The 12,379-nt window shown below is 33.5% G+C and overlaps 1 long non-coding RNA gene across 7 annotated transcripts in view; it reads right to left on the reverse strand.

The window, feature by feature from the left end:
• Nucleotides 1–12,379, reverse strand: part of LOC309654084 — a 75,092-nt gene that overhangs the window by 22,343 nt on the left and 40,370 nt on the right. For 2 of the 7 annotated variants that reach the window (XR_014259816.1, XR_014259818.1), the window contains one exon: nt 10,619–10,769. The exons of 4 other annotated variants lie outside the window; for them this stretch is intronic. This is a non-coding gene — a long non-coding RNA (uncharacterized lncRNA). Of the gene's footprint in view, nt 1–9,117; nt 10,409–10,618; nt 10,770–12,379 lie in introns of those variants that run through there. One more of the 7 variants, XR_014259821.1, reaches the window with a different exon arrangement.

Genomic DNA, 12,379 nt, shown 5'->3' on the forward strand with positions numbered 1-12,379 from the left:
CTTTAAAAAATCAAGAGGAGAGGCTGGGTTTTGAAAAGTTACTCTTTAAATGTCTTAATATTATCAACGTGTGTGTGTGTTTATAAATATTCTTGTTATTTTATTTTACTTTTGTGACTGGAAAATGAATCAATTATTTACTTTTCTCACAACTGCATTCTTGTAAATGCATTTCTTTTATGACTGATTTTCTCCAAGCTTTTCTATTTTCAAGAGGATCTTGTGTGACTTAGAATATCTTTTTATTATTTTCAGATTTAAATAATTATTTTGCATGATATAAAATTGAAGATGTTTTCCAGTATTACTTTGAAATTACTAGTCTACTGTCATCTTATATCCATTTTTGCAGTTGATTAATCTTATTTCAATCTGATTCTATTTACTTTATATGATCTATTTTTTCTTTAGAGGCTTAGTGATTTTTCTCCAATTTTTTTTATTATTAATTTTCACTGTAGTGTGGTTCAGTGATGTTTTATTATTACCTACTAGAAATACATTAGCTCTTTCATTTTGAGGGCTAATATCTTTACTAAGTATAGGCCATTTTTAGTCATTTCTTCAATTATTTCTTCTCTGTCATTAATATTTTACAATATATTAATGTTAAATCTAAACTCCAGTCACCTAAGCGTTCTGATGCATATTGCCTCTCTTTTTCTCTCCCTTATACTTTCTAGGATAGGTCTTCGGACTATTATTCCACTTCATTCCTTTATTCTGTGTGTCTATTCTGATATTGAACCCACCCATTACCTTCTTTGGTAATTCTTTGACTTCACTTTTTTCTTTTCTTATCCAGTACTTTCTCCTTCATCTTTTGGATGTTCTAATCCTACTTTCTAATTTTTCTAAACTCTGGGAATATATGAAAATTTATTCACAATACTAACTTGTCCTGGGTACATGATTCTGCTTCATTTGCTATAGGTTGTTTCATTTGTGATGTTTCTTTTAGGCCAGTTGAGTTGCTTGGTATTTTTAACCATTAGACTCATATTACTCTGGGGCTATATGCTCTCTCAGTGGGTTATGTATGAGGGCCTAGAGCTCAGGTCCTGGTTAGTATAGCTGCTGACAGAGCAGAGAATATTTTTGTGGGTTTTAGCTTGGTTTAGCTGCTCTTATTTTATAGTCTGGCTCAACCACTTGCTGTTTTTCCTCCCACCCACAAACCAAAGAATAAACTCTCCCTGTGCTCTGTGAGAGGAATTGCTCTTTCCAAAAGTTCTCTTGAGCTGCAGTACCCTAGAGGTAAGGAGAAAATGCATTTGGGCTGAGCAGTGGGCCTGTGTCTCTTATCAGCTCCCACGCCTGCCATGCTTTGTGAGTTGGCTTGGTGTGACGATTCCACTCCATCACATACGGTTGCTGCTGCATTTCTGCTTTGCGGTAGTGATGGGGTAGAAGCACAATGTAGAGAAAATAAAATATATAACTAAAATATTTCTCTTAATTTCTTATCATTGGGAGCTTTTCCTCTTACACTTTGAGCAACAGATCATGGAGTCTCATAATGGGCTCTGACTTTCTTTCCTTCCTTCCTTGTTTCCTTGTTTCCTTCCTTCACCCCCACCTCTGTCTCTCTCCCACCCCCTTCTTTCCCTCCCTGTCTCTCTCTTGCTTTCTTCTTTCCTTCCTCCGTCCCTTCCTTTCTTTCTTTTTCTTTTTTCTTTTTGGTTAAACTAAGCTCTCATATTAGTTGCTTTTTGGCGCCTATGACATCTTCAAATATTGGACTGTGGAAGAGAAAAAGCAGCAATAAGTTTCCTACCTTTTTAAGAGGTAGAAATCTGACTACCTGATAAAATTTTTATCATTTTTTTTAACTACTAAATGCAAATATAATATGTTAGGAATGTTTTAAACTCAAGGAGACTATATTTAAGTTGTTTTTTCTTTTCAGTGTATTCCAAGTGGGTTTTTTTAATGTATTGAATATATGCATGGTCAATAAACACTAAGACACTAATATTTTCTTAAACTTGAACATCTGTTATAGTTTTCTAATTTACAGTTATTGAATAACTGAAATGAGAATGAATCAACAAATAATTGAATAAAAATATTTTCAATTGATTTCTATCATTCGGTGTGCCCACCCCAAATTCTCACACCTTGTTCTTTGTGCATAATATTTTTATTCTTCCAAGCTTCCCTGTATCATAGATAATCTACTATCTTCCCCAGTCTAAGAACCAGAAAAGTAATATAGGATCTCAGCCATCATCATAACTTTGATGACTGCAATTACAGCTGATGCAACCTTAGTTCAGGTATCTGGTTGTTTATTTAATTGCTAAACACATCAAATTTATTCAGTCAAATCACAACCAGCTGCTCACTAGTCCATTATATGGAAGTCTTTTATATCATTAGTAGAAGTTGCAACTTCCAGTCTCAATACAACAGAGAAGAACAAACCTGACTCCATATTGGATCTATTACTTTAGCTCTAACCTTTGTGCTCTGTTGCCTGTGATTAGTCATGCAGGCTCAGCACCTTGGTCTCTTCAATCAGTCAAAGAATATTGCCTATAGCCTGAAGGATACATAATAGCCCTTTCTCAACGCTCTGCCTCCCAGGCTTGACCTTTAAAGCCATAAAACGTTTCATTCCTATAGAGATAAAAAGTGGCAGAACAGAAAATAACATTTGTCTTGTTGGAGGTTTACAGAAACATGATGACCAGATCTACATGGGCAGCTGCAAGAACAAAGGATTATCAGATCCACTCCAGGACCTGGCCGGCAACAAGAAGTCTGCAAGGACCAGCCACACTCCCTCCCCTTTTAGTATAAAAGAAGCCTGAATTCTAACTCTGGTGAGACAGTTCTTTGGGACACTAGTCCACCATCTTCTTGGTCTGCTGGCTTTCCAAATAAAGTCGCTATTCCTTACCTCAACACCTCGTCTCTCAGTTTATTGGCCTGTCATGCCATGAGTAGTATGAGCTTGGACTCAGTAACATAAATGTTCTTTTCATTATGCAACCAGAAATGAGAAAAATAAAAAATCCTATTGACTCAATAGTTGAGTCTTAAGACAAGTTAAATATAAAAACATTTGTCTAGCTTTGTTCTATTACAACATAAAATTATGATTAATTTTAATATTTAATTTGAAACAAAACCCACTATCTACACACTATACATAATTTTTTGTTTTTGGTGGATGAGTTTTTGTAGGCAGAGATGTGAGGTCATCTAAGAGATTTAATATAAATTATACAAAGTTATGCACTTTACATTTTTATCTCACTTTAAGGTTAAAAAATATCAGATAAGTTACTAATTATTTGTTAATATCATCTATATATCATACATATATTAGAAATTTAAGCATTCAATTATTAAACTCCCTTATAAAAAGTATGATGTGTCTCCAGCCACACTTGTGCTAAATGCTAGGAATCCAGGATTTAAAAACACATTATCTATCTTCCAGGTAGTGGCAGAGAAAACAAGTAAATATCAGCTACATTATAATTTATATATACGCATATAATTTATGCATATTTATGTATATATATAGCCAGATATATATGCATATCTATATGTGTGTATAATATATATATCTCTCTCTCCAGATATAGGAAAGAAAGATAAGATTTAGAAAATACTTCCAAGAGGATGAAGAGTTTAATTTGGGGTAAATGTAAAGAAATGTCAGAAACTGTGCCATTTACAGATGTTGAGGCATAAGAGGAAATGGCTCTAGAAGAACATTAATTTAGTTCATGTAGTAGGAGCTCTTGGTGAAGATATAGTTAAGGAAGGTTTAGAGATAAAGTAAATTGATGGGAGACAGAGACTTCTAGAGTGAATCGAGGAAAATCAAACTATATCAAAGAGAATATTATTTGCTTTAGAAAAGAATGTTAACAACAGAAAAATTATTGTGACTTAGAAACCCCAGTTTCCAGAATTTTGGAAATGATTTGAATAGTCAAAAGATCCAAGGCAAAGTCAGGAATTTGTCAAATTTTCATTAAGAAGTGATAACTGATAAACCAGTTTGTATTTAGAAGGAGGGTAAAGGAGCAGACTGATAAATATTGATTAAATGAAAAGAAGTTCTTATGTAGATGGAAAATGAGCTAATATTTTGGCATGCTGAAATTGTTGGCTTGCTCAAGAGACATCCAAATTGAGATATATTTAGGCAATTATATGTGGTTTAGAACTCAGGAAAAACTAAAAGGAATTAAATAGAAATATATGTGTACATTTTATCAGCTTATGGGTACTGTTGAAACAAAAATTATGTGGATGAAATCAGCCTGGGAGGACCAAAAAAAAAAAAAAGTTGAAAAGATAAGGTGACTGATGATTGAGGTCTGAAGAATACTAACATTTATGATGAACATGAGATATTGGTCTGAGATGGGCATATCTATCTTCACTCAATATCTAAACCTGATTTTTTTTTAAAAAACCTGAAATTCATCCAGGTATACAATGAGGAAAGCTAAAGATATCATGTAAATTATATCTGTGGTGTACAGTGAGAAGAGCTAAGAGAAATGTGTGAATTATGTCTGAAGACTAAATAAAAAGTTTGAAACATTTACCTTAATGTAGGATAAAAAAGGAAAAATAAACATACAAACAATCTGTTACTAAAGTGAACATTACAAGTGAAAGAATACATTATGCCAGAGAATTGCAGGAAGTAAATACTTATATTTTTTAAAAAATCTACTGAAGTATGAAATATAAAGATGACAAAAATTATACCTCATCTTCAATATTAAGTGACATTTACTGCAAAAAAGAACAGAGAGCTATCCAGAATAGAGAAACACTAAACTGAGAAATGAATACATTAAAAGCAAATTCAAAATCTAATAGAAACTCTTTTTTAAATAAAGGAAAATTTCTGTATAGTATTATTATTTTAATAGAGTTTCTTTTTTACCAGTATTATGTTCACAACAAAACTGAGGGGAAAGCACAGGATTCCTAACCACCCCTACCCTCACTCATGTATAGCTTCTCACATTATCAACATTCCCCACCAGATTTATACATTTGTTACAACTGATGACTCTACCTTGGCACATCATTATCGCTCAAAGTCCATAGTTTACATTACCTTTCACTCTTGCTGCTGTACATTCTATGGGTTAGGACCAAGGTATAATGATATGTGTCCATCATTATACTATGGTACAGACTATTTTCACTACTCTAAAATCCTCTGTCCTCCACCTATTCATCCTTCCCTTCTCCCCAGGCCCTGGCAATCACTGATCTTTTTACTGTCTCCATAGTTTTGCCTGTCCAGTGTGTCACAGAGTTGGATCATACAGTAGGTAGCCTTTTTAGAATGGCTTCTTTCACTTAGTAATGTGCATGTAAGATTACTTCATGTATCCTCATGGCTTGATAGCTCATTTCTTTTTAGTGCCGAAAGGGAAAAACAGCTTTTAAAATTAAATAGTTTAGGGATTTCCTCAAATGGAGTATTTTAGGAAGACATTCTGGTTAAAATAAGGATGAGGAGGAGACCTGGGTGCCACCTTACTTCTATGTCTAGAATCTCTGAGAAGGCCATTTAAATCAATGGGCTTAAAAAGAGGGGAAAAAAAGGAAGCAAAACTAAGTAATTGGGTATTAATATATTTTTCAAAATTTCTGAATAACACAAGCTTTAAAAATTAGAGTTGAAAGTGTCTGAAAAATAATTTCTTTTATATATTTATTAATTTATTGTCACTAATTCAAACTTTTATTCCACAAATGCACACGTTTTATTGTAGTCTTCCTCACTGCTCAACACTATTTTAGGTTCACAATCCCTGGGCATTTAAACTAATTAGAAATTTTGTTTTCAGACTCATATGTGAATGAACATTTAAGTTCTTGACAGATTGTACACACACACACACACACACACACACACGCACACACATAGTTAGACATTCTGATGAAAATATTTTCAAAATAATAAACATCTGAATGTCAAAATTTACACACATCATATTATAAAGAGAAGAAATAATTATTTCTATACATAAGTATGGCTCCAAAATTTTTCACAAAGAAGTCTATGTACTATGGTTGCTAATCTTATTCAATCTTTTCCTCATCATCAGAATTTAAGTTCCATCATATTTACCAATGTGTGTATCTTTGTTGCTGCTGACACAGTAAATGGAGTTGAGGCAGTGATTTACAGGAATTTATTAAGCTGTTCAAGGCTCTTCTTATATTTATTCATGATGGCTTGGTTTCTGCACTGTCAGGTGGATGTATTATAATCTATCATTTTGGATCAGCAGTGTTTCTGGGCTCATTTTGATTTTATGTGGTCTCTACTCTGAATTGCTATAAATTAATTTTTAATTTATTTCCTTAGAAAGACTTATGTGCATTCCTATACTGGTCAAATGCAAATCACTCAAGTATTTGTAATATTTTGACTTGAAACCATGTGAATAACAAATATAATTTAAAACTTGACAGTCAAAGATTTCGGTTCTAGTATTTATGGTACAACTCTAAGTTATAAAATTATTAACACTAATGAATGTAAAATTTTGTGTGGTGTGTAATATTAAATTCATTCATTTTTGTTTAACATCATTACTTTTTATCAATATCATGATGAGTTAAGTATAGGTATTTTTATTTGTCTGGTATCATCAGATAATTTTTTATTTCATATAGATAAATTAGATGGCAAGCTAAAAGTAATTCTTTATGTGCTAAAGCTTATGCTGTAATTGATATTTATGTTCACAATGTTAAAATTTAAAAGAACAATATTTTTACGCTTAGAGAAATATAGTAAACATACTCCAGTACTTTTTATAACTTTTTATGACTGAAATCATCTAATAAGTACCAGTTTTTGGCTTAAAAAACAAATTAGGTAATTTGATTTTAATTGAGCTTGCATATAAATTTATATAGGTCTTTTCTTAAAAGAAAGGGGTCCACCCTTTCTTATAAGCTGCCAGGGCTGCCCAGTGATTTTGAGTTTATTTTGTGAATATCGTGTATTATTTGTGGGTGAGTTTAGGTCTGAGAGCCATTCCATGAACCCATTAAAGCTCATGTGTTTTAAGACATTTACAATTTTTTCCTACGAAGATTCTTTTTAGTAAACCACTGAATTCACATTTCTGTTATATTTGATTGCATTATAAAAATATCTAAGGGGTTCCACATCACATGCCATCATGAAAATGCAAATTAAGTCAACAATGAGATAACATTATACATCTATTAGAATAACCAAAAATCCCAAACACTGACAACACCAAATGCTGGTTAGAATATGGAGCAATAGGAACTCTCATTTATTGCTCATGGGAATGTAAAATTGTACAGCTACTTTGGAAGACAATTCTTACAAAATAAACACACTCTTACCATACAATCCAGCAATAACTCCAAAAGTTAAAAACTTATATCCTTACAAAAATCTGCATATGAATGTTTATAACAGCTTTATTCTTAATTATCAAAATTTGAAAGCAATGAAGGTGCTCTTCAATAGGTGAATAGATAAATAAACTGTGATACATCCACCCACTAGAATATTACTCAGCACTGAAAAAGGCACTATCCAACCATTGGAAGACAGAGGAAATTTAAATGAATATTATTAAGAAAGAAGTCATTCTGAAAAGGTTACATACTGTATGATTCCAACTATATAACATACTGGCAAAGGCAAAACATTGGAGACAGTAAAAAGTTTAGTGGTTCCCAGGGTTTGAGGGGAGAGAGAGATGAATAAGTGGAGCACAGAGGATGTTCAGAGCGGTGAAAACAGTGTTCATAATGTTATAATGATGAATATATGTCATTAATTACACATTTGTCCAAATCCATAGAATGTACAACACCAAGAGTAAACCCTAATGTAAACTATGGACTTTGGGTGATAGAGATGTATTAATGTAGGTTCATCAACTGTAACAAATGTACCACTCTGGTGAATCTAAACCTGCTCTAAAAAATAAAGTCTTAAAATCTTAAGATTTTTTTATATGTGTGTATATATATTTATATACACATACACACACATATGTAAGTGTGTGTTTTGGAAAAATATTAATTTCAAAGGCAGCAAATAAAATCCCATTCACTAGGATGCCATAATCAGTGCATAATATTACTGCAGTGGATTGAAATTAAGAACAATAATTTAATCTACTACATGTGGTGATACATTATAATCAAAATGAAAACATCCCTTTACTAAAATGTAATTGATTTATGTCTTATAACCATGAAGATATTCATTAGGAGTATATGACAGGTACTCAAAAGCAGTTAGCAAACCTCAACTTTAGAAATATTATTGACTCAAAACTCATAAAAGTTAATTCAAATTGAACCTTTATATCACCATCATGTTACAAATTCTTTCAATGGAAACATTAGAATTTTGTAACAATTATAAAATTTTATAGCTAAAACATTATATAAGCAGGAAAATTTTTTAAAAACTATGTCTATGCTGAGAATTAGTTATAGAGTTGTGATAATATGTGATGTTGGAATTTTTGTAGCTAATTTCTGATATTGCATGAGATCCTTGTCCATGGTAATTATATTGCACATAGTTTGTTATACAAGATATTTTGGATCATCAAACCCCCAGGTGTCTGCACCATATGGCATGGCAGAAATGCAAGATTGCCATCTAGTGGCACATCCAAAACAAAACAAAACAGATGCCAAAACATCACTTCTCAAAATTCCAAGAAGCAAATGGTAGGAGTAAACCATATGGACTTCCTCTCATCAAGAGTGATCTAGCTACAACCAAGGAGTTGTGGGGAAAAGATACATGGATAGAGCTCTCAGGGTGTATATAATGAGTGATGATCTTTATGGCTCAAATCTAAGCCCACTAGAGAGTATGCACTGCAGAGGCTGCACACACCAAGCAGGTTTAAACCAGCAAGCCAGCCTCTCTTCTTGCCTATACCTGTGCTTGCTCTATAAGCCAAAGATAGAGTGTTTTGGATAAGTGGGCAAGGGGTCTGCGTGGGTTAAAGCATACAGGCTCCGTTTCACTGAGCTTGATCTACCTATTGCCATTGCCTGTGTGTGTGTGTGTGTGTGTGTGTGTGTGTGTGTGTGTAGTTTACCAACACTAAAATCTGGAGTCCTACAAAATGCCTTAAATACCAGCATGGTATGCTATACAATTTTCTCAGAACAAAAGCAAAATTTTATATTAAAGGAGCAGTAACAATAGACTTCTAACTATAGAGTTAACTTTCAATGCATACCAATAGGGAAACATCTGGCTAGATAGAGGAAGACTCAGATGAAGAGTATCTTAAGGAGTTTAAACATGTGCAGTCTTTTATATAGAATGAGATAGATGCACTGAACTAAAACAAACAATAAATTAGATTGTGTCTCCAACTGCTATTACACATGGTTTTCTAGACCAAAGAGTGTAAGAATGATTAGCTTATCTCACTGTCAAACTCAGTTTTCCATGTCTGGCATTTGTGCTCTCCATTCTTAAGAACTTGGGTCTGTTGGGTTACAAAAACTGTTCATGGAGGGGAGGCAACACCTTATAAGAGGACTGGCAAGTGATTCATTGATCTGGAATATGTGCAGTACTCTGCTACTTTGGGTTCCTCATGATAGTGGATAAGCAAAGGAAAAAAAAAATTACTTGCTAAAACAATCAATCCTCATTACCACGAAAAACTAAGGTTACTACCACATAATGAGGGTAAGAAGGACCACTCTGGAATCCAGAGAATTTACTTAGATGTCTTTTTGTGTCTCCCAGTCAAGTAATAACTGTCCCTGGGCACTATAAAAATCCAGACACTAGCAGGAATTAAAAAGTTCAGACACTTTGGAGACTGAAGACCTCAGTCTCTCCAACAGGTAAGCAAACTAAACCAGTCACAGCGTTGGCAGGAGGTGAGGGCTATTTAGAACGGTTTGGCGGAAGAAAGATGATACATATCTGTTACGTAACCTTGAGACCAGCTGAGTCAGCAGGGACTGTGCTTTTGTTTTTCTATATCCTTAAATTTTACAGGGGATTGTGACTTAGAACCACCTTGAAAGAGACTCTGTGATCTATCCTCTTAGGAAAATTGAGTATATTTTGTACTGACAAAAACTAGTGACACTAAGTTGTACTGTGGAAGCTTGTTATAATGCAGACAAACAACTGGATCTGAGTGGTACAAACAGTACATATGATCAGCCTCTTCAGATTGCCGAGGTCCCTCCAGTAAACCCTCAGCTGCCTACTGTGCCTCAGGTGATTTCACAGCTGATGGACTCTGCTTGCCCACTGGTGCTGAACCCTGCTTCTCAGGTGCAGCCAGATGACCAACCAATGCCCAGAGTCTTTGTTTTCCAAAGGAAACAATAAAGGAGATGGAAACTGACTTCCTGCCTGGTAAGGAGAGGAGCCAAACCATAAGACTTTAAATTGCAGTAAAGTTGTCAGTCCATAAGATGAATCTGGACCATGAGAATTAGGAGAGAGGAAAGAACTAGGTTAATAAATCCCTTCTCTTTTCTACCACCTGTGAACTGATCTGAGGCATAGATTATGAATCAAATTGTTTGATAACATCTTACTTGGCTGAATAGCCTAGAATACCTTGCTCTTCTGTGCAGGGAGAGTCTATCCCAGCATCCAACAGATCTCCTTCTTTCTCTATTTTTCCCCTCTTTTGTCCTCATTCTCAGTGTCTTGGGTTTGTCCTCACCAAATAAGAATGAGCACTTATCTTTACTTCAGGAATTGTTTTCTAAAAATCCCAAAATTGAAAGTCAAAGATGTTACAATTTTTTTCCATAGAAATTGTACCATTTTGTATTTTCAACAATAATTGGCTCTTTCTTCACAACAGAAGGGTTTTAAAATTACAGATTTTTTCAACCTGTAAAGTGTGAAAATATATCTCACTGTAATTTTGATTTACAGTCTCAGTTTTATAAGAAATCTGAACATACTTTCATTTATTTAAAAGGCAATTGTGTATATTTCTCTGTGAGCTATTGTGCATATATTGAGCCCATATTCTTCTGGGTTGTAGATCTTTTATTAATTGTAAATTTGGATCAGGGTATAAAAATGTTACCACACTGGTAAAATTTGACCTACATTGCATATGGAAAAATTGTATTATAAAAATTGAATTTCAATAATTTAGGCATATTTTGTTGAAGAGACATGCATTCTGTAGGGTATTATAATTTTTTTATTCTCTATTTTTATGCACTGTTTCTCGGAATGGAACACTACTGGAATCTGTAGACTATTTCACTATTATAAGATTTCTCCCTAGCTCTTGGGGCTTTGTAATTTTTTTTATTTTTAAATTTTCTTTGATTTTGTATAAATTGATACAGCAATTATGTTATTACTTAAAATAATAATAATTTTTTATTTTAGCATTTGTAACATAATCATATTTTGGGGCATAGAAACTTCAAATTTCATTAGTTCGTCAATAAAGCTCAATAAAGTTATCCTTATGCAAATTTTGCTGTATCAAAGCATAGTCACATTTTAGTACCTTGGCCTTTAAAACTGGAGTCTTAAATTTAGGAGTTTATACTGTTTTAAGTGCTATACATAAGGGCAAACCAGTTTTTAATACATGTTTTCCATATGATTTTTATGATTAATACTTCAGCAAAGATGGCATCTGTAAAAATGTCTAATTTTATAAACCTCTAGTCTGAAAGTCAGTTATTGTTTCTGAAATATATTTTATAGACTCTACTTTAGTTTGTTGCTTTGAAATTCTCTTGTTTTGTTTCTGGAACAGACAACAGGACCCTAGAAGTGATTTTATTCATTCACCCAATGCTTTCCTCCCTTAATCTAGAGGTATAAACATTTTGCTGCTCAGGACAGCAGTCAGAGATGGCTTCCTAGCAATTTAACCCTCTGCTGAAGTATTTTAGTATTTTTACAAACAGGACAGCTCCATCCGTGCACACAGGCTAAACATCTGCCCTGCACCGGAGACTTAGGCAGCTGAGGATGGAAAGACAGGGTGGAGTTAAATTGTGAAGGGCTTTGAATGCCAGGGGGTTTGGGATTCCCAAAACAAACATGACTGTCATTTATTTTTAGAGACAAACCTCAGGGAACTCCTCCCTCTATAAATATCTAATAATAAATGAGTAGTTAAATAAACAATAGTATATCTACATAATGGAATAGTCTGTAATTATTAATATCAAGTTTCTGAAGACCAGTTAATGACACAGAACAAGTGGAAAAAAAAACCTGTATAGAGTATAATACCAATTTAGTAACTACAAATATGAAGATAAGAATAGAAGAACCAACATCAAACTGTAAACTGTGGTTATTTTTGGATGGTAGTATTATACTTGATTTTTA

Source organism: Balaenoptera physalus (assembly GCF_965194825.1).
Source record: "Balaenoptera physalus genome assembly, contig: HAP1_SCAFFOLD_1923, whole genome shotgun sequence".
Taxonomy (NCBI): Eukaryota; Metazoa; Chordata; class Mammalia; order Artiodactyla; family Balaenopteridae; genus Balaenoptera; species Balaenoptera physalus.